Genomic DNA, 24,165 nt, shown 5'->3' with positions numbered 1-24,165 from the left:
CAGCTTCGGAGCGCAGCCTCTATCAGATTGGCAATTAAATATATTGACCTTAAGTTCGCTAACTGTATGCTCGAGAATAGAGAAGGGATGTGTAGTCTCCCTAACAATGAGTTACTGCACGGTTGGACTGATGCGGCGTCGTGGTCATAGTGGTTTTGCAGCAAACTGCAAGACTGATGAGCTTGCTAGGTCAGGTACTTCAGTGTCGATAGCTGAAGGATAGGACGTCCGCTGGCTTCTTGCGGTCTTTACTACATGGTTGCGTAATAGGCCAGCTCGGTAAGCGTTCGTCAGCTACTAGCTTTCAAATGCAAGGTTATTGTAAGAGAACTTATGAGTTCTTTGCCCATAGCAAAGTTCACCTTTCAATAGTTGTAAGAGTTCTAACTGGACACTATACGAACGGAGTTCATGAGAAATATTACAAATTTTGCCGGCTGCCAGTTGTATAAGCCGCTTAGTAGAAGTTCAGATTGAGTCTTCTCAACACTTCCTTTTTTAATGTATAATGCATTTAGTTCTAACTCTCTAACTAAGTGCTTCCTTACTATTTATTATAGCTTTAAGTGGCTTTTTCGAGAGACTATACCGTTTTTTTCTGGCTTCACAAAAAAATGTTTATAGCAGTCTAGGTGTTATCCCTCAACATTTTGGCGGATCGACCATCTAACCCAATCTATATACATACATATGTATTTGATCCACACAAAATGAATTCTTAATAAAGACAAGACGAATTTTCAAGGAGTAGCTAAAAAGAAAAAACCGTCAAAAAAGCTTTATTTATAGCGTTACTGGAACGTTTGTAGGACTAAACCCCCACTTTGAGAAGAATATTACGGAAAATGGTAGGAAAATTGCATAAATTAAGCTTCGAATTACTTTGGATTTAGAAAATTGTGGATTTTCTAACCTTTAGCATACGTTGTCTATCTTCAGGCCTTAAGAGAATAAGGCTAATTTGAGTCGAGTGGCAAAACGTACTACAAACTTTCAAATTTTATTTTGTTTTCGTTTTTAATGATATCAACTTTTCAGCGAACCAAATATGCATCAATATACGAGGTGTGTTCAAAAAGTATCGCGAATTTTGAATTTTCGCGGGTTACGTATATTCGAATTTCGAATTTTTTGTGGCGTTATGTTGGTACTCATATCTCTCACTTATGCCGACAAGCTCGGCCATTTTGAATGTTCATTTAATTGTTGACAGCTGCTTTGCTTGCACGTCTTTTGGATCGTCTTCGATTTTTACCTATTCAAAAAAATGGATCAAAGAACCTGTATCAAATTTTGTGTGAAAAACGAAATTAAGTGCGCGGATGCATTCCGAATGTTGACTGTGGCATACGGAGAAGCTACCTTGGACCGAAGCAACGTTTATCGGTGGTACAAAATGTTCTCAGAAGGCCGAGAAGATGTGAACGACGAAGAGCGTGCCGGCCGCCCGAGCACTTCAACAACAGACGACAAAATTAATGAAGTGGAGAAAATGGTATTGGCCAATCGTCGAATCACCGTTAGAGAAGTTGCTGAGGACCTAAACATATCGATTGGCAAGTTATGCGCAATTTGCGCGAAGCAATCCGCCAGAAACGGCCGGATTTGTGGAAGAACAAAAGTTGGCTTTTGCACCACGATAACGCCCCTGCTCACACATCGTTGCTTGTGCGCGACTTTTTGGCCAAAAACAACACACTAATGATGCCGCAGCCACCGTATTCCCCAGATTTGGCCCCCTGTGACTTTTTCTTGTTCCCTAAACTGAAGAGGCCCATGAAAGGACGACGTTACGCTTCTCTTGACGAGATAAAGACGGCATCGAAGGAGGAGCTGAAGAAGATAAAAAAAGTGATTTTTTGAAGTGCTTCGAAGATTGGAAAAACTTTTGGCACAAGTGTATAATATCTCGTGGGGATTACTTTGAAGGGGACAAAATAGATATTCATGAATAAATAAATAATTTTTGATAAAACACAAAATTCGCAATACTTTTTGAACACACTTCGTATGTACATATGTATATACTCAAAAACACACCTACAAACCACTAAAATATATAATGTAACTGTAAAGAAATGCCGAAAATTTTTAAATAAAAATTGAACGAAATTTACCGCATGTGCGTGCAATTAAAACCTTTAGCAACATCGTCGCACATCCCACGTCTTGTGCGCGGTGCTGTCGCGGGCGCACCTGCACATCGTAAAATTTACACAAATTAGTAGGAATTTATTGTCTTCGCCACACACATGAGCGACCAAGCGGCCAAGCGCCCAAAACGACACAACAAAAAAGAAAGCATTGAATCAAAAATAAAATATAAATAAGAGAAGGCAAAGGCACGATAATTAAAGAAAATAGAAAGTGTGGCACTTGGCAAGCCACTGGCTGAGAAGTGAGAAACAATAAATACATTTTTACTATTCATTTATAAAAAATTTATAAATATGCATGAATGTGCTTTACAAATTCACACTCATCGGTTTTTCGATATATATATACATAAGTATATATATTTATTTATTATATGTATATGCACGAGCGCATATTTATATTTATAAATTTATTTATGAGATCAATGAAAATCGCTGAAATGTGGGAAATGGGTTTAAAAGGCATGAATAGTGATAATAAGCGGGATTCGTTTTATTTCTTCTTCTTGATTTACGCTGCACGATTTAACCTCTTATGAACAGTCGCTCCCTCATCTTGTCTTTATTTGCTTGAACTTGCTAATAACCGACAAATCCTCTTTTGCTTTCAGAGCCCGTGATTCTTTCATCACATTCGCATGACTTCTCCCACACACTACATATTTTTTTGTATAAATTTTCCTCCAACATCTCAGAAGCCGACTCGTTCTTATCGAATCAAATTCTGTTAGATTAGATTAGATAAATAAACGAGGATTGCACCGTGATCTAAGGTCTATCTCTCCCTCTCCTATGTCACCACGACTCTCTTAGCCTCAGCATATTGATGAATTCCAATATATTGCTAGGTGCTTTTGAGGCAATATGGTCCCTATTTGGAAACATGGATCCAAGACCATTTATCCAGCGCCTCTGGAATTTCGGGCTCCATATCGCAGAGCCGTCAATTTGCATAAGAAGCTAGGTCTTATATAAATTCTGTTGAGCTTACAATGGACAGTGTAGAACGCGACAAGTAGCCGGAGTTTGTCCTTTGGGGGGCGAATTACGCATTGAAATCTGCTAAGGTTGTAACCACCCATTAGCAGTTGGTTGTGGTGTATGTCTTGGAGTTTTTGCCAATACCTCTCTCTGCCCACTCCTTCATCCTTGCGGAGCAGTTCCTTTATTGTATGGGGACCAATCGCAATGAAAGGTTATATACACTCCTGCACCAGTTGCGAGTGGTATTTCGTCACTTAAGTCCTTCATGCGCAGGGAAGAGATTAACTTACATCTTCCAAACCCTTCTACTGAAGAAATAAAAAACGTTTTTTAATACAAATCAATCGCCTTCATAATAGGCTTCTGAGCCAATACACTAGTTATACGCCGCGACTAGCATGGCATTCAGTGTCTTCTGCAAAATTTGGGGCCGTTAGACAGTTTCGACGTCGTATTCATAAACTGACGTATTCATACTCTCCAGTAATGATGCTTTTGAAGACTGTAGTGTCTTCAGCTATGTTGCCAAGCATCACTTTTGCGACCTCTACTTGAAGTAGTTCTTGCAAAGGAGTCAGGTCACTAACACGCTTCATACTCTAAAAATTAAAAAGAAACAATTGTTGAGTCGGTCCATAAAAGATGTTGAGATTCTCTGCTTTTTCTCTGATGCCAACACGACGATTTTGAAGCGCTGTTTCTACAATATTTCGATGCTATCGTCATTAAAAGAGGTGGATGGACGGCATCATGAGTCAAGTTTTCGATGACTTCACGACCTTCCCTATTGCTTTGTGCTATTAAAATACTCCTTCTCTTGTTAAAATGAGCTCTCCGAAACACGCTGCAATATTTTCAATGATTCGGTAGAACAGACTCCACCGAAAACATAACATTTCTAGGAAACTCGTTGATCAAAATATTTTTTCAAGGCAAACTTGTATTAATTGGTATAAGGAGTTCACACAAAGATAAAAGAGTAGTACAAATCTAGGAAACAAATTGTTTATCGATTCAGTTGGCGCAGTTAAAAAGGTTCACGCAGTCAAATAGGATCAGTCCGGTTCAAATTTGATCATATTGTATACTTTTCATTATACAATTCTGGAAGCTATGTGAAGAAAACTCACTAACTCAGTTGAAGCTAAGACTCATACAAATATTGGCAATCAGTCATTTTCTCGCATAAATTTGAAGACACTTGACTCGCAGTGCTGAAAGCAATTGCAGGCATTTCAAGATAATTGAAAACGAATAAATTATGCACCACCTCAGCGAATTAAAATGGGTTTCGCCCCCGCTGACAGATATCTACATTACGCGGCGATGTCATAAAAAATCATAACAAATGTGTGGCAACATTTGCCTAGCCAAAGGCATACGCATTTACAACAACATGCGCGGATCATTAAGTCCATTCGAAAAGACAATCTGCGCGAATCCAAACAACTGACAACATTTTTAACCGTACAACCGAAGCAACAATAACAAAAACACACACAAAGCGTGCAAATGAGCACTTCCAAACATATACACACTTACATACATACATATATACAGACACAGATTATAAATTACAAATGTAACAACAAATGAGTTTATGGCGTTGATAGGAGGGTGGGCAACGCATAACTGTAATATTTAAGCAACATTAAGCAAACAAAATGATGACATAAAATTCGCTTTCAAAACATTCAAGTGCCGCTGCAGAGACACCGCTGTGACACCCTGTATGGATGTGTTAACAAATTAAGCTGACAGCTTACCCCAGGCAGTGACCGGATGATGTGATATTCCATTTAAATAATAAATGTTTGTTTGTGTGTGTTTATGTATGTGTATGTGTTTGTATATTCCAGTCTGTGTCTGTGTGTATGTGTGTCAGCACTTTGGAAAAAAACGAACAGTTGTCAAACGCGAACAGCAAAATAAGGTTATCATAAGTGCCAGGCGGATGAAGACAAGCACAAAAATAACAACAATAGCAACACAACAACAACAATAAGGATGATTGCAAAAGAGTCATATTGCTTTATTACTTGTGAAAATGGTAAATTTATTCAAAGCCTCTTGACTTTGTTATGCTTTAGAGCGCCCTTTAATAGCTGCAGACACCAACAACCAGTCACTCAGTCAGCAAGCCAGCCGCTCTTCAACCCTCCTAAGCCAAAAGCAGCAGCAAAGACAAAACAACGACAGGATTTGTAGCATGAAGTGAAAGGCATACCAAGAAGTCATTGAGTTTGTGTTGTCATTGTTGTGAAGGTCCGTGGCCACGACTACACCACCCTCTTTGCAAGTAATTTCACGCGCCCCTCGAAATTTGGATCGCTGATTTAATGGTTCGCATTGTGAGATTATTAATGTTTGATTATTTGTGCGTATGTGTCACGAAGCCTTGCTATTTAGCTCTTTATTCTATTGAACTATTTGCCATAGATGCGAATATCAATAACTCCATTATACGAGTATGTGTATCAGATGTGACCATCTCCTAAATGTTGATATGCCATATAACTATTAACTAATAAATCGGTGAGTCCCATATGTACATACATATGTATATAACCTAATTCATATGTCAAATATAATTTCTATTTAACCGCTTAATTGAGTTTTACATATGTATGTACATCAGAATGACTTGCTTTCTTAAAATCTATTTTTTTCTATTGACTGCAAAATAAAGAACGATGACGATAGGTTATTTTGAGGAAATATAAGTGAAAGGTAAAAAATAAGATTTCCATATTTTTTATCTCTTTTCATACATACATACATATGTACTTCTGCGATTTTTCGTTTTATACCGACATAATTATCCAGGATAGGACTTACTGTTTAAAGTGTTAACTCATTGTCGTTGTTGTAGCGACAAATTTCGGCTCTTCTTTTTAAGATCTTAATCTTCACATGTTTGAAGAACAACAAAGCGGCGGTGGCCGGTAGATTGATGATGTACATATGAACTTGGTATCCCTGCAAAACTAATATGGCTATTCAAACTGACGTGGAGCAATCCAAAAAGCTCCGTCAAGATCGGAAAAAACCCATCCGAGAAAAAGGATCTGGTAGTGAACGAGGGCAACCATTAAACAAACAGTCGTCGCACTTGCGACTTGGCTCCCACGTCACTGTTGACAGTCATAACTTCGAAGTCGTCGATAATTTCGTATATCTTGGAACCAGTGTAAACACCAATAACAATGTCGGACAAACAAAGACCAAACTCTATAAGTCACTCATCATCTCCATCCTGTTATGTGATGCAGAGGGATGGACGATGACAACAGCTGATCAGTCGGCGTTACGAGTTTTGAAGAGAAAAGTTCTGCAGAAGATTTATGGTCCGATGTGTTATTGCGTTTACATATCTTCGCTATCTCTCAATATACAGGGCTTGTACGAAAAGTAATAGGGCTGAGTCGATTTAAAAAATTTATTGAACCAGTCTCATAATTCTTTAAAAACTTAAAAAAAAGGCTCCTTCTGCATCGATGCAGCGCTGCCAGCGCGATTTCCAAGCATTGAAGGCGTCACGGGAGACATTGTCTGGAATAACCTTGAGGGCCGAGGTGCAAGCTGCTTAGATCTCCTCTGTGGTCTCTAAGCTCGGAAGATTGCCTCTTTTTCTCGGGGTCGTACTCAAAGATTACCTGTGATTATGTTAATTAAAAATTGGGGGTCACTTTCACACATGTTTAAATTTTCTTGGCACACTTCCACTCGCCGCGATTTCTGGTCGTCAGTGAGCACTTTTGGGACCATCTTCGCGGTCCGTCACAATGTCATGAACCACAGATTTTGATAAATTTAACATCTCGGCAATTAAACGAATATTTATTCGATGGTCTGAGTTCAAAACTTTGCGCACACGAGTCACATTGTCGGTATTTGTCGAAGTCGCAGGCCTCACAGCACGGTCTTCATCAGCGACCTCTTCCCGGCCCTCCAAAAAGGCCTGCTTGATCATATCGAACGTCTCTGTCGCAGATTTACCGAGTTTTTCACAGAATTTAATCACGTACCTCTGCTTTAACGAACTCTGCATTTTCGGCTTGCTTCGCACACAGAAACATGTCGCACGAAAATGTTTGCCCTGACTCTCCAGGTGCTCGGAGATAACTGACCACTCGCTCGTTAGTTAGCTAGCCCTCTTCCGAATCCAGTCGGTGCCTGCACTCTTCGAATTACAGTCGGGATGGAAGAAAATCATTCTTACAAATTTCCGGATAAACCCTGTATATTACGAGTATAACTACTGAAATTATCCGCACTCGACCCTAGCTAAGTGATGTTCTCTAGAGATAAATACCACTTTTAGGCTATTGTTAACCGCGAAACCGCTAGAAGTCTATTATAGCGAAGTGAGGCCTTTTGTGTTTAATTTCAACACGAGTTTGTACCCATATTCATTGACACACACATACACACATTCATTACTTGAAGTATTTTGTCGTGTCAATGTCTCCGATTGGCAGCCTGTCAATCAATGTTGAAGGCGCATGCGTGCAAATTTATTTACGATTATTTTCGATTAATTTGAAGCATGTCTAGTCAGTCAGGGAAGGCATGCGAGAAACGAGTTTATGTTTGTATAACAATTTAATTAAATTAAGCATACGACTTAATATATGTAAATGCTGCTTTAACTTGCACATAAATGCTTTTAAATATATCTTAGAATGTATATAGCTTATATGTATGTATATAAGCGTATATAGGTATGTATATATATATATATATTTTTTAGATATCACTGCATTAATGATAGCTGATCAGTGCAAAATAGCGGCACAGCAACATTCATAAATTTAGAAAATTCACCGGTTTAAGCGCCTAAGGTGAACCCTGTAGGAAAATTTTTCAAAAACTTACTTCTAATAACGGATATGAAATGGTGAAAATTTAGGCTGAAATAGAAATAGTTGTGATATTAATGTTGAGGGATCAAAATTGTACTGCGGTATAAGAAAAATGTGAGGTATGGTCTGAAAGGAGAGGAACTCACTGTAAAATAATCAAGCTTAAGATAGCCCTTTCTCAAGTGCTGTTCAGAAATATGAAAGCCACGAGACTGCTTTAGAGTCGATAAGGTAATTAAAAATGCAGAAACAGTACTTCTGTAACCAGGGAGAAGACGGAAAATAGGACAATTTGTAGATGACTGTTAAAGAACACAATCGTGGTAAGATAAAAAGACGCGACGAATCAATTAGCCCTAAAGCCGATGGAGTTGTAATGGAAAAGAATCAGAAGAAATTCCGCGGAACTTTCAATGGCCGTTTGAAAACAAGTTGAGCTGGAAGACCCCTCGGAAAGATAAGATGCCCGGGCGATATTATTTTAGAGCAGATATTGACCGTAGGTGTATTGCTGCAAAGTGTGCTCTAATGCTTAGGGAAGTTGAATATATGAAAGGGTCTGAACAAGGAGACGCCGAAATTCTCTCTGCAACTGCATTCCTGAAAACTTGGATCACTGCGTCTCTTCGTAGTAGCCACACAGTTACTTCTAGCGGCTTTTTTTCTTACTCTTAGACAACGTCTTTCTCAAGCACTGATCGAAAATATGAAAGTTGCAATGTAGTTCTAGGATCGGAGGGATCTTAAGTATCATTAAAAATCAAGAAAAGTGGAGATAGACTAAAGAGCGGACGAATTGACGAAAACTTCCAAAAAAAAAAGGAATTGCTTAACAACTAATAGAACGAACATATTGATCAAAATCAAAGTGTCGGGAAAATTGGGTATTAGATGAGGACGGAGAGATACTGCTGTTTGTAGGAGATGCCAATAGAGTTTAGCATCCTCTTTATAGACAAGTGCACCAAGTATCTGATTCCCAGATCCCAGTTTCTATTACTATGATTTTCTTCCAATTTTTCCGACTGGATTACCGAGCATTCGAAGCAATTATAACAGCATAAAACAATAACAATAAAAACAACAATAAAACAAAGCAACAACAACAACAACACAGCCGCCAAGCAACACAACGTGCAATTTATCAAATGCAAGTGGAAAATTTGAATTTCAATCAATGCGATCATTTTTGGGTGATTGGCAACTGGAGCGAGCGGAGTAAGCGAGCAATCGACGCTGGCAGCTGGCCGGCGAGTGGCCGGTGATTGGCCATCGAGATCAGCAACTTTAGCTGATTGCCGATCGGAGCAGGTGCAGCACACGCGCCCCACTGCCAACAACAACAACGGCAACAAATCACCGCATAGCGGTTCGATGCAAAGCTAATCGAACTAATACAGACGGACAGACATATGCGTGTGTATGTAAGCAAGCACATGTGCCCAAGCATATTGGAAAATAAAAGTAAGTCAAGTAAAACACTTTTAAGTGCGTGCCACGCAGTGTGGCAGCTGCCGTGCCGGTCGACTTTCCATTTTCGCTTCAAAGCAACTAATAAATTACAAATAAAAATAGCTAATGCACACACACACACACACGCCTGCAAATGAGTAAAAAAGCTAGAATTGCTACAGAAACGTTTGTAGAAACGCATTTTGGTGGGCCTTGCTGGTGGGTGGCATGCCACATACAGTTTGGCGTAAAATGATGACTTGCAGCTGCAAGCCGCAGAAGTCGCCAACCAACAAACGCTACACATATGCAAGCGGAACTGGCTAAGAAGGTGGGACAAGCGTGCTGAGGGGTGGTGGGTGTTTTTTGAACTTTTTGTGTGGCATGCAAGTGGCAATGCAATGAGGCGGGCCAACAAACCGACATGAGTGACTACTCAGTCAGTCATACTGATAGATAGGTGCATGGCAAATATGTACTAAATTTATAACTAAATACATACATATATACTTATATACATATGTATGTATGTATGACTATATGTAAGTATATATGTATGTCTATGTGTGTGCATATATGTATCGTTCTAGTCAAACAGCCGGACATTTTCCATTTAAATGCTGATGAGGCGCGTGAAAGATCACCTTTTGAGGCAGAAAGCTAAAACAACAACAACAAAAGCAACAAAATCAAAACACACAACGAGTCTCGCACCGCCTTAATGGGCTTTCAGTGTTCGGCGCAGCGTCAATTGAGGAGCGCACAGCAGGTGTGTGTGTGAGGCGCGCAAACGGGAATTGCAGCTGTGTCGTCAACGGAAGTCGCTACAAATTGACAAACGAAATGACAAATTCACTTTAATCTCCGGCTAAACGGCTATGTACCATGCACTTAACTATGCAAATTAAACTAAAAATTTCACTTAAGATAAAATGCCAGCGGCGTTGCTCACACAGCAATATCTACATGCATATCTATGACACATGGCTTCTAAGCTATAGATTTCTATTTAATTATGCATATGTGTGCATTTTGCATTTATAATTTGCTGACAGCACGCCACCACTGCGCTGAGGGTTCACAGAAAATCACAACAGCCGGTTAATTTTGTTTTCTTCCTAGTGTTCCACAAGTTCATAATGACGTCGGCGCGTTAAATGCCGAGTATGGCGCGTCTAAATGATAAATCTCTTAAATAATATTATTAAAAATAGTATTTCACCCTTTCGTTACATGTTTAAACCGCTCAAGTTTTTATAATTATGACAAACCTTGACAATACCCAATAATACCTTCAGAAACTACCCGGAGTAAGACCGATATTTTGATATGAAAACACACCATTAACTTAAAAGTAATCTTCTATCATCTTATTAATGGTTTATAATTATCAATGAACCGAATGTTCATGAAATGATCTAATAGCAAGGCCTTACAAATTTCGGTCTTGTTATGAGGTCATCTGTCGTCTGGTGTTCCAGCGTTCTAACGCATTAACCGAATTGTGGTATTCTTCACGGGAGTGGAGTTTTGGCTCTATGAAACCGTAGTCAATTCAATAAAGTTCCATGGTGTATTCGTCTGGAGGAGGACGCTTGAAAATATTACATTTGCTAAGAAGTTTGAACATATCCAAATAACGGCTTTCATCGGCATATCACATATATAAAGCACTAATAGCAGACATTTTACACATAACATCCGCGGACATTGACGGCGGATGTATTATTTCAAGGTGCGCTCTAAGGCGTAGGGAAATTGGATATATGAAAGAGTCTAAACAAGGAAACGTCAAAATTCTCCTCGTAGTGGCTACTGGGGTAGTCTTTGCTGCTTTTTCTCTGATTACATACCGACGAGGGATATGTAGATGGGGAGAATTCGCTGGAGAAGAGTCGCAGTGAGCTTTTTACGGATAGTTGAAGGTTACAGTGTTTTAAAGCAGAAGTGGCTGCTATTAAGTTGACGGTAGACGTACTGCTATGAAGTGCAGCCTCATTCATGAAGGTGAGCATTCACTTCGACAGCAGAGCGGCAGTACTTGCGCTGTGCTTACTTAATGTGCATGGAAAGCTAGACACTGTGTGTCTGTTCACTCAAGAAATAGCAACAAGCTACTTCATTTTCAGACTCGTTTGATTTCCTCGTTATAGCACAATCGCTTTCAACTGCAGAGCCGGTTCTCAATTGTATCCTGCGTTCTAGCACATGTGAAATACTGACGTTGAAACATCTCGGCAGTCTTACCTTCGGCGAAGCAGAAAACAGATTTGAAAGTGAGATTAGCTGCCTCATCAAATATGTGATTGCCTCAAAGCGCTTTGTTGATTTGTAAGGATCTTATGATCTCTTATAGAGGAATTTTAAGTAACACAATAGAATGGCGTTCGAAACTGATATCCCTGTTATGATCAATCTATAACCTAACTGAGTTGTTTTGCTTGATGCTCCGAGCCATTTAAGCAGCGATCCTTTGGTGTCATTCTGTAACATTTTTAAGGTAATACTTTGAATTTCGATATAAAATTGGAGTGGATAAAAATTGTTTGCAACTATCAACATAAAATAAACTTTTACTTATACTTAAACTTAGATACTTGGATCTAAGGTTCAGCTTACAACCTACTGTTTTACTACTTCGGGTACAATAATTTGAGTTGCTTTCAAATTCTCTTTCACTTACGGTAGCGATCAGGGCATCTAAACATTTTTTTCAAAAAAGTATCGATTGTCTACATTAGGTTAGGTTAAGAGAGCGACTCTTACAGGGATACCACTTGAAAACTTAGAACGCTGGTCCGTTGAAGGTAAGATTGTCGAGATGTGTCAGTCAGGCATCGGATGATCGAACAGAGAAGATTTTCAGATAATAAGAACCCCTTTGACTGCGACAATATGAAATTTGCACAGGAGTATATCGTCAACCAAGAGCACTCGACTTCCATAGGCCCAGTGCTAACATGCACGATGACAAAGGTAACTGAAAACTGATGGGCTAATTTGAAGTAATCGCTAAAAAATGTTTGGCCGAAAAAACTTGGTCAGCACATACAAGTCTATACGTATGTATGTAGTTCATTAAGATATTCACTTATAATAATCGGCATTCCTGAGTACTTAGACTCGATATTAATCAGCATATCAAAATACAAGTATGTACCTATACTGGTATGAGTATTAAGCCAGTTGTGGAGTTACCATTAACTTGCATTTAAACAAAAAGTGTTCTCAAATTTCAATTTTATTATTATGACTTGCCCTTCCAGAGTTGTCAAGTTCACTATCTATCTATTAAATATAATTTAAGATCGAAGCAAAGTTAACCCCGAGTCTTGAGAAAAGATTTAGTTGTTGTCTTGTCCTGGTCCAAAAAATCAGGGAATTAGATCAGAGGATCCCAAAACTATATTTAAAAAGATTTGCAAAAAATAAAAGAGAATGCATTTCAATGCCTTAGAGTCTGGAGAATACTCTTAAATATTATATTACTATTTAAGTCAGCTCTTGCAAAGGGCTACCCATTCTTGTAGATAGCATCGAAAGTATTGGAAACAGACAGTTGAATTCTGATTAAATTGTATCTTATCTCTTATGAGCAACCGGTTTAACATTTTACAAGTATAAACGTCTAAAGAAGACTAACTTTAATTTACTAACTTGACTAAAAATTGTCAAAATTTCATAGCATATCGGTTCCACTTAATGACAAGTTAGAAGTCTATTAAGCTATGACAAATCTCTATAATCTCTTAATGATAATAAAGAATATCTAGAAAAACATTAAAACTATAGCTTTTACCAGTAAAACACAATAATAATACCACGAAATCACCGTGTTAAATAAATCACGACCACCTGTGAGCAAGACATCAAAGCATAAAGAGTGTGGACTTACCGCAATATTATTCAAATAGAAAGCAAATCAAAAATGGAAAAGCAAAAATAAATATTGGAAAGAGAAATATTTAGTAGCTCAATGAAAACAAGAATTATTATTAAATTTAAACGTGTGAATGGCAAAGCAGCCGAATTAATAACAACAAGCAGCTGTATCTAAGTCTTTAGTCGATCAATAACACTATTAGGCTCGCGAGCGAAAAAACAATATAAATCTGAAGCATATAGAATAAACGCCACGCAAATAAACGAACTAAATAATTTTAAAAGATTTCTACAAAAGAGTCTTAGTACACACACACACACACACACACATGTGTTACATATAGATTTAAGTATGCGCGTTTATAATTTCTGTTGACGTTTCACCCTATGGCGCACATCAATCTTGCCGCTGATGGCTGCCACACCGACACGCCTTGCCTCGCCGCGCCTCACCACACACCGACACGCCGTACCAAAACAGCGCCTACCAATCTACAAATGACAACTATGTTATGTACATACATATGTATGTAGTGTGAGTACGTACGGGTCTAACTAATGCGTAGTGGCGCGTCGCGACTTCAGCTGTTGACCAGACTAAATATGTTGGTTTAAATCATTGACACATAATTTTCGAAAAATAACAGGTGTTAAGCGTTTTAATTGAACGTGCTAGTATGGCTGGTCGTGGCGGATGTAGATGCCCTGTAGGAAAAAAAAATAAATATATTTTCTTTTTGTTTTGTCGAAAGATTACTAAGAACTCTACGAGGTATGATAAAACACTGAAGGAAAATTTTTATTTATTTTTAAATAACATTTATTCATTTGTCTGAATCTGCAACAAACACCTTCGATGTATTAAAATAGTGATTCATTCGATTCGTTACTATGAATAAAATCTTTTAAAACGGTGTTAAAACATGAATCGAAATTGACCCTGAATATGTCACCATTTACTTATTGTAATGACAACAAAAAATTAATATTTTTCAAAAGTTATATTTTTTTATTCAAAGTAGTTTCCTTGTGATTCGAGACAGCGTTTAGCCCGGTCAATATATTCAAATGAGTGTTTAAGGCCATTTTTCGGAATGCTCTTGAGAATATCGGTGAGAAATGTCCTGAAACCAGTGTCCTTTCATGGGCAAATGAAGTTTTCCAAATAGGTAAAAATCACAGGGTGCTAGATCAGGTGAGTAGGGTGAGTGATTAATGGTTTTATGGAGTTTTTTAGGTCAAAAAATCAGTGACAAGCGTCGACTGATGGCACGGCGCATTATCGTGCAACAGGCGCCAGGACCCTGTCTCACGGTATTGTCGATGACCAAAAGCTGCTGTCACTCTTTGATCGATAACATCGATTGTAGTTATCCAATTGTCTTAAAATTTTTACGAAATGTCAACAAGAGATCAAACTTTTTATTTCATATACCCACCAATAGGTGGCGCCACCAGAAACAGTTATATTTATAAAGTTCGGTTTCTTTTGCGACAGTCCTTGAACATTGGTCGATGTGTGAGGTTTCTTAATGAAGCTTACGAGGCACCCTTATTTGTTAATAGTATACCACAAATGCCAGAAATGATTTAAAATCGGTCAATACTACCCCTAGCAGAATATATCTAATATAAGAACTTCAAACTTCACATCGTATATTTCGGTAAACACGTAAGATATGTTGTCATAATTATAATATTGGATATACTATAGTTTAATTCTGGAAAAGTATGCAATCGTTCCAGGAATTATACCAGCTTACATACACTACAATGATTTTCAAAGTATGATGATATTCAAAGTGTGAATTATCTGCATAAAATTGCTTGGAAACATGTCCTCGAGTATACTTGAGTAAGGTGGAAATATCCAGTCACTTTCTCCTCCATTGCACAGCCTTTGCAAGACTGGGGCTGAATCATCTTGACAGTCATATTTTCGGCGAAGCAGGAGATATTGTTGGAACAGACATTTGTCGCCTCAGCTATGTCGATTAATAACAGTCTTTATAATTAATTTTATAAGTATTCTAGGTACCAGAACACACCGGCGCTAATAGCTATCCAAGTGAGATCCCTATTACGATCGACACTTTAACCTAACTTAACAATACTTGAGTAAAACCAAAAACGAATGTAAACATTGTTAATTTTTCCGGCTGGGTATGCGTGAATATAGCAAATAGTAAGCATAGGTTGCCATTTAGATGTTGAATATTAATATATTTGTTATACATTTATTTAGATACAATGTAGAGGAAAATACCAAGTGTATAAATACTAAGAAAGCATTCACAAATGTTTGTAGATTTTTTAGGCGAAACACCAAGTAAAATTAAAAAAAAATTCTAATGAAACTGTTTTATTTTTGTAATATTTTTACAAACTTTAAGTATCTGCGGAGTACTTTGACTAGCTGCCTACTAGTATATGGTAAGCCGAAGATTGATTCGCAGTAGAGTGCGGAACTTTGGGATCTCCCATCTCACAGTTTCATTAAATCTTTTGGCTTTAAATAGTTATGAAGTATCTCCCTTATCTAAAATAGTCTTATATATATAATTCAGACACAAATATTTATATTCCAATGAAAGATAGCGACACCTTTTCATTACAATAGCGCAGAGTAGAGTAGAATGCAAATTTTTTCTTACCAAATCTCAAATATCAAGGTGGCATTAACAAAACAATTTCTTTATAGGCCATTGAGGGGTAAGATATTAAGTTTCGAGTTCTGCTCCTCTGTCAAGAATTTGAAAAATTTCTATTTCACGCTGTCGCTGGTTTCATAAAATACATAGTTGGGTGTGAGTATTATCTTATGGTATAGTAATACAATGATCTAACTGTGCTCCCTGCTTGAATTTTTAAGTAATTATTGTCTTCCGATAGTTATGGTGTTAGCTAAACATTCGTACGAAATTGGGTTTGTGTCGAAATTATAAAAAGTAGATATCATATAAGTTTTCTAATAAATCAGACAAAATATATTTACTATCGCTACCAGTGTGGAACTTTAAAATAAACTATTTTTTAATATATCGATAGTCCATTCCCAAATCTCGCTGAATATTGCAAATTTTCGAAGCACAGTCTTTTAAGGTGGAGTCGCTCAGTTCAATCAGCTCCATTAGAATTTATTTCAAAACTACTCGGAGACAAAGTTTTGATTAAATTTAGCTAATAGGTAGAAATGCCGCCATTTTGCCATTTTTTGATGTTTCTCGTCCATAAGTCATTGTACAAACAAAATCTTTTTGTAGAGAATTTTTTTAGGTTTCATTTTCGGAAAAGGTCAGAATCACTGCAGCGTTAGAGGACGCTGAAAAATATTTAATATTTTACTGCAGAAATTCTACTGTGTTTTCGTAAAATATTTGTATGAATATGCCTTAAAATTTGAAAACATTTCATTCAGTAATTTTTTTAATTTCCAAAAATCGAATTTTTACCCTATTACACTAGACACCATATGTAAGAATTTAAGAGAATACAAAAAAGTTTCAAAATCTGAAAAAAGTGCCGTTACTAAAGTCGCATTTTTCTTATCACGCTTAAAATTACATGAATTAATTTGAATTTTCCAAAGAAACCCATTCTAAAATGTAATATTTGCGCTAAATTTCATCATTAATTCTTGAATAACAGCCGATAGCCACCTGTGCGTATACGTAACCACCTCGCAGAAATGTATTTAAATTTATTTTAATTGCTAAAATCGGCGCAGCTGTGCAGCGTGCATTGGGCACACGCAGCCGCAGCGACAGGAAATGCACCTGCCGCCAAAGAAGTTGTTCGCGTGGCGTCGACAACTGCGACATGCAAATAATTAAGCGCCCGTACAAACATACAAGCAGACAAATGCTTAATGCCGGTGACATGTTTAGCGGGTAGTTAAGGATTTTCGGCGAAACAGCGCAAGCTGAGAAACCTAAGACAACCATGGAAGTATGTATATACATATATGTATGCATAATGTATATATAAAATCGGCAAAACATGTCGATGCCCGCATTAGAAGCGTGGCAACTGCAGTTGCGCTGTGAAACTGTGACCAATTGGCTTGATTTGCGGCGGAGACATTTGTCGCCAAACTACTTTGCATACGACATGCTGAACACATGTACCTATGTACATACACACACCAGCACACAAACATATGTATGTGAATAGTAATGCCGTCAAATGCATTTACAATCAAAGCACAGGAAATGTTTTGCTGGTGTTGTTGCACAGTTGAGCGAATGCTTGTGGCAGCGTCACTGGCGCTATGGTAAATAAAGGAGAAACTGAAATAAATTGAATTCCAATGAAAACGTGCTAATTCTCCAATTCCATACACGAGTGATGACAGTATCTGCCACACTGTGCTATTAAGCAATAAATTATTGCAACAACAAAAAGAGAACAAGCTGTGCGCATCATTCGTTTAATTGGCGGCAGAAGCCAGTGGCAATTTTGTAATTATTACATAAGTATATATCAAGTATGTATGTGTACACTGTATGTATGTACTCATATTGGCGCTAATTGCTAAATAAACTTTGGACTCTGTGTTATAGAGAGCAATTAAGCTGGGCAGTAAAATTACTACCAAATACCGTTAATTTTTTTACAAACACTCTTTTGCACAAATGTTTCAATATTTTTATGAAATTATATATAGTTAAAAATTTTCGAAGTTCGAAAATATTAATAATTTCATAAAATGAATAACAGCCGTTGGCCAAAGATGAGGTTACCCAAAATTTCAAAGGTTATAATGTCAAGAATTAAATAATACCATTTTCGAAGTTCGAAAACAGATACTAATATTTTCAATTTCGGGATCCCGAAAAATTCCAGACCCCAAAATTTCAAAGGTTATAATGTCTTAGATTAAACAATACCATTTTTTAAGTTCGAAAAAAGATACTAATATTTTTAATTTCGGGATCCCGAAAAATTACAAATTATCAACAGTAAAAAATTAAATAATGCAACTGGATCCGAAAAATGTGCGAATTTCAATTTTTTTTTTTAATTATTCCGGGATACCGAAAATTTTTAGGGGTTAAAATGTCAATAATATATCAATTATAACTAATAATAATTATTAGACATTACAAGTGGAATGTGAAATTTTCGAAGTTTGGAAAAATCGATATTTTCCTACACATGTACATATGTACATATGTACATGCATACATTAATTTTGGGATTCCGTAAAAATGCAGGGTATAAATTATCCATATTTAGACAAAGCAACTGGAATTAAACACTTTCGAAATTCGAAAATAAAATTCGGAAACCTTAAATTTTTCAGAAATTAAAATGTACATAATATGTAAAATTTTCGAAGTTTGGAAGAGTCTAGATTTTCATAAAAAAATCGGGATCCCGCAACTTTGAAGAATATAAATGGTTAATAATTTCATTTTACAAATTGAATTTAAAAATTTTCGAAATTCCAAAAAACTGATATTTGCATAATATTATTTCGGTATCCCGAAAATTTTCAGGAGTTAAAATGGTAACAATATGTCACTGAATAAATAACGCCACTGGAATTTTTAAAACTTTAATAGGAAAAAATGGAAATTTTGATACAAAAATTTCGGGATTTTTAAAAATTCCAGGATTCACAATATATTGTCCTCAAAAATTTTCGAAGATCGAAAAAACTTCGGGATCCCGAAGTTCGAAAAAGCCGGCATTTGGATATCTTAATTTCCGTATCTCGAAAAATTTCGGGATTTTCAAGGTCAACAATTAAAAACTTCAACTATAGCTTCAAAAACTAGTAACTCAAAAATTTTGAAGAAAATTAAAATAAAGGTTTTTTAAAAATCAAAATCTTTAAAAATTGTGGTTTCGAGGTGTAATCAAATAAAAACAGAACCAGGAGCATTGATATCATCAAGCTAGATGGGAGGATGAATGTGATGGATCTGTATGTATACTATAATTTGCGGAAATTTCAATGAATCCTAACTAAACAATTCCGAAAAGTAAAAAACTTAGTTATAGTTAAGTATTTAAGTATTTAGTAAGTTAAGTATTTCATAATCATTTTTAGAATATTGTACAAAATAATGAATTTTATTTTACTAAATGATATTTCGACTAGTCCCGAAAATTTTCGGGATCCCGAAATTTATATAGCAATTTATGCTGATAATCTCATTTACTTGTATACAAATATTCACCGTTTCTTCTCTTGCAAACTGAATATTTTTAACACTTTTAAAGCTTAGCTTTGCAGTCTAAGAAATACCTTGCAGTCATAGAAACAACGCCGCTAATCTACCAACCACGAATGTTGCAGATTGTAATTTTATGCAATTTGATAAATTAATTTGTTCATTGCTGACTAAATGTCGCTTTTGTTGCCATTCAATAGTCGATATGATCTGCCAACTAAGTGCTCTGCTGACTACCGATCGGTAGATCGCTAGTCTCTCCGGCGCTCATCCAGCAGCGTCGGTTAACGGCAGTGCAGACAATTCCACCGCGACAACAGCAATTGTCATTTAGTTGTTAATGGTAATTAATTTGTGCAATTTTCCAATAATTATTTTTATTGTCGTGAGGTTAGCGATCTTTTTTGCTTTTAATCGCTGCTTAGCTAATAGCTTAGCGACTCTTTGCACTTGCGGCAAGTTGCGCAGGTGGTATTGTGTTATGTATTAGCGGTGCATTTTGCGGTATTTTAATGGAAGTTATAGCCAAAACGAGAGAAAAAAACTGTGAGTTTGCTAATGAGATGGAATGTGTGCGAAAAAAAGCCACTCACCAAGCAAAGTTTATATGGCAAGTGTATTTGGTTATGTATGTGTTTAAGTTATTTACAGTTATGGCTAATAAAAAATCAATCAAGCAATTAAATACTGTTTACTGTTATTTTAATTCATTGACAATTAAACAACACCTGTGCGCTGCCTGAGAAAGTTAATGTGAGTACTTCAAATCATTACCTTTGGATTATCATACCGCCACTTCACGGCGCTGTTGCAACAGGCAGCTAGATTTTATGCAACTTTTAGCATTTTTTGCATATTTCATGAATTTGTTTTGCAAAAAATGTTTAAAAGTTAGTTATTTAAAAATATATTTAAAAGTTTAGTAAACGTGAAATCTGAAGCCAATGTTCAATATTTGAAAATAAGAAAAAATTGAGCGATTCCATATTTTTTCATATTGAACTGAATATTTCTCCAAAGTATTAAAAAAGTTAGAGTGCAACACCAGATAACAGACTTAACAGATCTTTTGTCATTCAGCGCCCTTTCAGCTTAAGTTAATGAAAGCTGAATAAAGCGTTGATTGAAAAAACTGGCGTAATTCATATTAAGTTGGGCTGAAATGTAATTATTAAAATGGTAATACGACTTTCACCATTTTGAAAGCGATCTATTCCATATTGCATACATTCTGATCAAATTTGACCCGGATTAGTCCATTTAATCTGCGCGCAAACTACATAAATTGAACACAAGGTCTATTAACATATCAATAACATCGAAAAAGTTCAAGTAACGGTGTTTGAAAGTAGTCGTTTTGGCATTAGACAGATAGCAGACGATCTCAACATCTCTTATGTATCGACTCAACACATTTTAGTTAATGTGTTGGTTATAAAACGCATCAATGCTAGACTCCTTGCAAAAAGCTCCTGAATTGGGTCGAGCAGAGGTCGGAAAAGAGTTGATTCACAACCTCGCTGGCGTCTCAACATTCAGTAAATGCATCATTCTTGTTAACGAGAAAATAAGGATAAAATCGAGGAGACTAAAATTCGCTGTAGGTACTGAAGGCCTTCCCAGACTGTGTATGGAAAATTGGATTAAGCCTTGTCAAGCTTGTATTGGCCCATAGACGGCTTTGAAAGGTCATAATAAAGACTTCGTTTACAATTCGTAAGAATACAATTTTTGGTTAGTCCGTGTCAAATTTGATCATACGGTGTGAGTGTATCAAGATTAAATCTTATAGAAATGATCCCATAATTTATTTTTTCAATGGAACTCATTCAACTTAATGCTCAATATCCAGTTCGTCACATATTGCAGAGTCATTAGTCAAAGGGAAATTCTGTGAAGGGAATCTAGGCGAAGAAAGACACGGTTAGAGAAATCGAATTTATGGATTAAATTTTTTATTAATCAAAATCAGTTTTAGCAGACAAAATATAGAATTTATGATTTTAATTTTTTTTGTTATTGTTTTATAAGTTTAGAGAACTCTCTATAAATATATCTGACGCTTTATTTCATTTTAATTAGTGGATATTAATTTGGTGAACTAATTAATTTAATGAAAGACTTATCTTTAATAATAAATACTCTCATGTTTCTTACCGCCTGGCAGAACCAAAAAATATTAGTATTTATGGAATGTTTAAAGCTTAATTTAAAACCTAAACCTCTTCTCTGGTCACATATTTACTTCCTAAAATAAAATATGCGGTACATATGGTAAGTGGATCGATAAGTTAGACTAGGGACAAAATATCACTGAAAGCAAGTTTAACCCTCCGATGCAGTCCAGATTTGTATCTCCCATCAAGCTTTGTGCCGTAAATGTGTTCGAAACATGGCGCCGGAGTGTAATAACTTTAAGTACTGAAAATATGTTTTTTGTATATCTTAATAATGTGTCTTAAAGAGTATATCGATATTTTTTATCAAAATGAGTTACGGTTTCTTTGGACATGCTTTATCGTGCGAGTTCCGATTCCACATTCATGGCGAGCAGACATGGCTTTATGAGTTTGATATGCATATTCCTTGTTTTTCGGTATTCATAGTTTGGGGCATTATGAATTTGTTCCGAAAAGACAGACAGTCAATAAAAAGTTGTATTTAGCCGTATTGAGAACATCCGTCGAAAACGGCTGGAATTGTGGAAGAACCGTTCATGGATTTTAAAAGATGATAATGCAACATGATTTTATTTACAATTTCCGAATACTTTTTGTCACAATGTAACCGTAGAAGAAATGACATATTGATGTTACCTATTCCATTTTCTCTAGAGGTTATGTGGCAAAAATTTCTTCTCCCCAAAAGATCATACAAATTGTAGAAAAGTAATATAAATTATGATGAGTTGTTGCCGTTTTTAAAAATTTTTCTGTGTTTAATGTGGATTTGGTTCTGGTTAGAATCAATGTTTAACAAGCCAATATTATGACAGTTTATTTTAAAAATTATTTTAAAAATATTATAAAATGTCGAACTATGTGCCTAAGGGCTATTGCAGGAGTTCTTGTTTATTACTTTAATACGAAGAAAAGCTCAACCGGGAGTCATGGTGACAGGTCATTTGAAAAGTCCTCAATAACATTATGTAATATTTCGTGGATTTTTACCATCGTTTTTACGGTCTACACAAATCTCGGATTTATTACGCTTGAATATCTCCAAAGACTGCTCTGAATCATTAATTCGTTTGTTGTTTTTGGTCAAAAGTGAGCTCGCGCGGCACACACTTTGCACAGAGCTTTCTTATACCCAAGTGTTCGTTAATGATTGTATGTATACGTTCAGTTGATATCTTTAGAGTGCCTACTATCTCTAACAACTTCACTTTACGGCAATCCAAAAATATTTTGTGGACTTTTTTGTTGTTTTCTGCGGAAAGAATCACAATTGGGGGTACACTGCGTTCATCGTCTTTGGTGCTCATTTTAATACCCAAAATTTTTTTGTACACAAATTTTTTCAAAATAACAAAAGTTGGTTCATTCAAAATGATTATGGTTAGAGAATTATAACTAATGAATATGAGGAACTGGATGATTATTCAAAGAATAAGCCAAGCACAAGAAGAGCTCGAAGAGTATTCGCTAGTCAAGTAGCCTTTCAAAGCGTGTCAAAACGCGTGAGTCGAAAGACGTTTTTGCATGTCTGAAATGCTGCTTGAATGCCACAGAAATTGGTTGTTTTGGCATTGGATTGTGACAGGTGATGAAACAAGAAACCATTACGATAGCACCAAACGCAAAAAATCGTATGCGAAAACTGGCCGAAAGCTAAAACAACGGCTGAATCGAATACCATAACGCTAATGTAATGCTTTGTATTTGGTAGTAACAGAATGGTGTTCTGTATTATGAGTTTCAACAACAGGATGAAAATATTAATGGGGATCTTATCCGACAACAACTCATCAAATTGAAACGAGCGATTGCCGGAAAATGCTCAAAAGTTTGCTACAATACACGAGGCAATAATTAAAATTTTTGGAAAAAAAACCGCAAAAAATATTTTCAGGTTGAAGATTTAGAAATGACAGTATGTTTAGAAACTCTGAACTAATTGGGTGAGAACTTTGGCTAACATTTTAAAATGATAAAAAAGTCCAAAACTTAATTAAAAAATCGTCATAAAGTTACACATATTTTATTTGCATAATTTTTCTAACATAAAAATTATTATCTCATAAACATAAATTAGTTTAATTACCACTTAAGTAATTTCGGTTTGGAATATGTAACAAATGGAAATCGAAATCGCGCCAAAAACAGCAACAGTCGTGTCCGCAATATTAGCGTTGCCAATTACTGGCGATAACAGCCAGAGCTTGTGATTACAAGCAGCCGTAAGGCGCTGCCAACGTCGACGTCGCTGCTGGCATTCACATTTGTTTACTTACACCCAAAGCAGCGTGTGCGCTTTATCAACATTCATCCATTCAGGGGCAACGGGCGACGGCCGCTTTCACAACCGATAACGGTGGCTGACTGGCGCTGGCGGTTCAATGGCTCGATGACCGGCTGGTGGCTAGTTGGTGGAGCGCTCGCTTGGCCGCTTAATTGGAGCCTACCATTGAATGCAGACGTC

At 36.5% G+C, this 24,165-nt stretch overlaps 1 long non-coding RNA gene across 2 annotated transcripts in view; it reads left to right on the top strand.

The window, feature by feature from the left end:
• Positions 1 to 24,165, top strand: part of LOC126761001 (uncharacterized) — a 129,392-nt gene that overhangs the window by 83,834 nt on the left and 21,393 nt on the right. The gene's annotated exons all lie outside the window — the stretch shown is intronic.

Source organism: Bactrocera neohumeralis, chromosome 6 (genome assembly GCF_024586455.1).
Source record: "Bactrocera neohumeralis isolate Rockhampton chromosome 6, APGP_CSIRO_Bneo_wtdbg2-racon-allhic-juicebox.fasta_v2, whole genome shotgun sequence".
In the NCBI taxonomy this organism is placed as follows: domain Eukaryota; kingdom Metazoa; phylum Arthropoda; class Insecta; order Diptera; family Tephritidae; genus Bactrocera; species Bactrocera neohumeralis.
The sequence above is the reverse complement of the archived record's forward strand: the minus strand, read 5'-3'. Positions and strand labels throughout refer to the sequence as shown.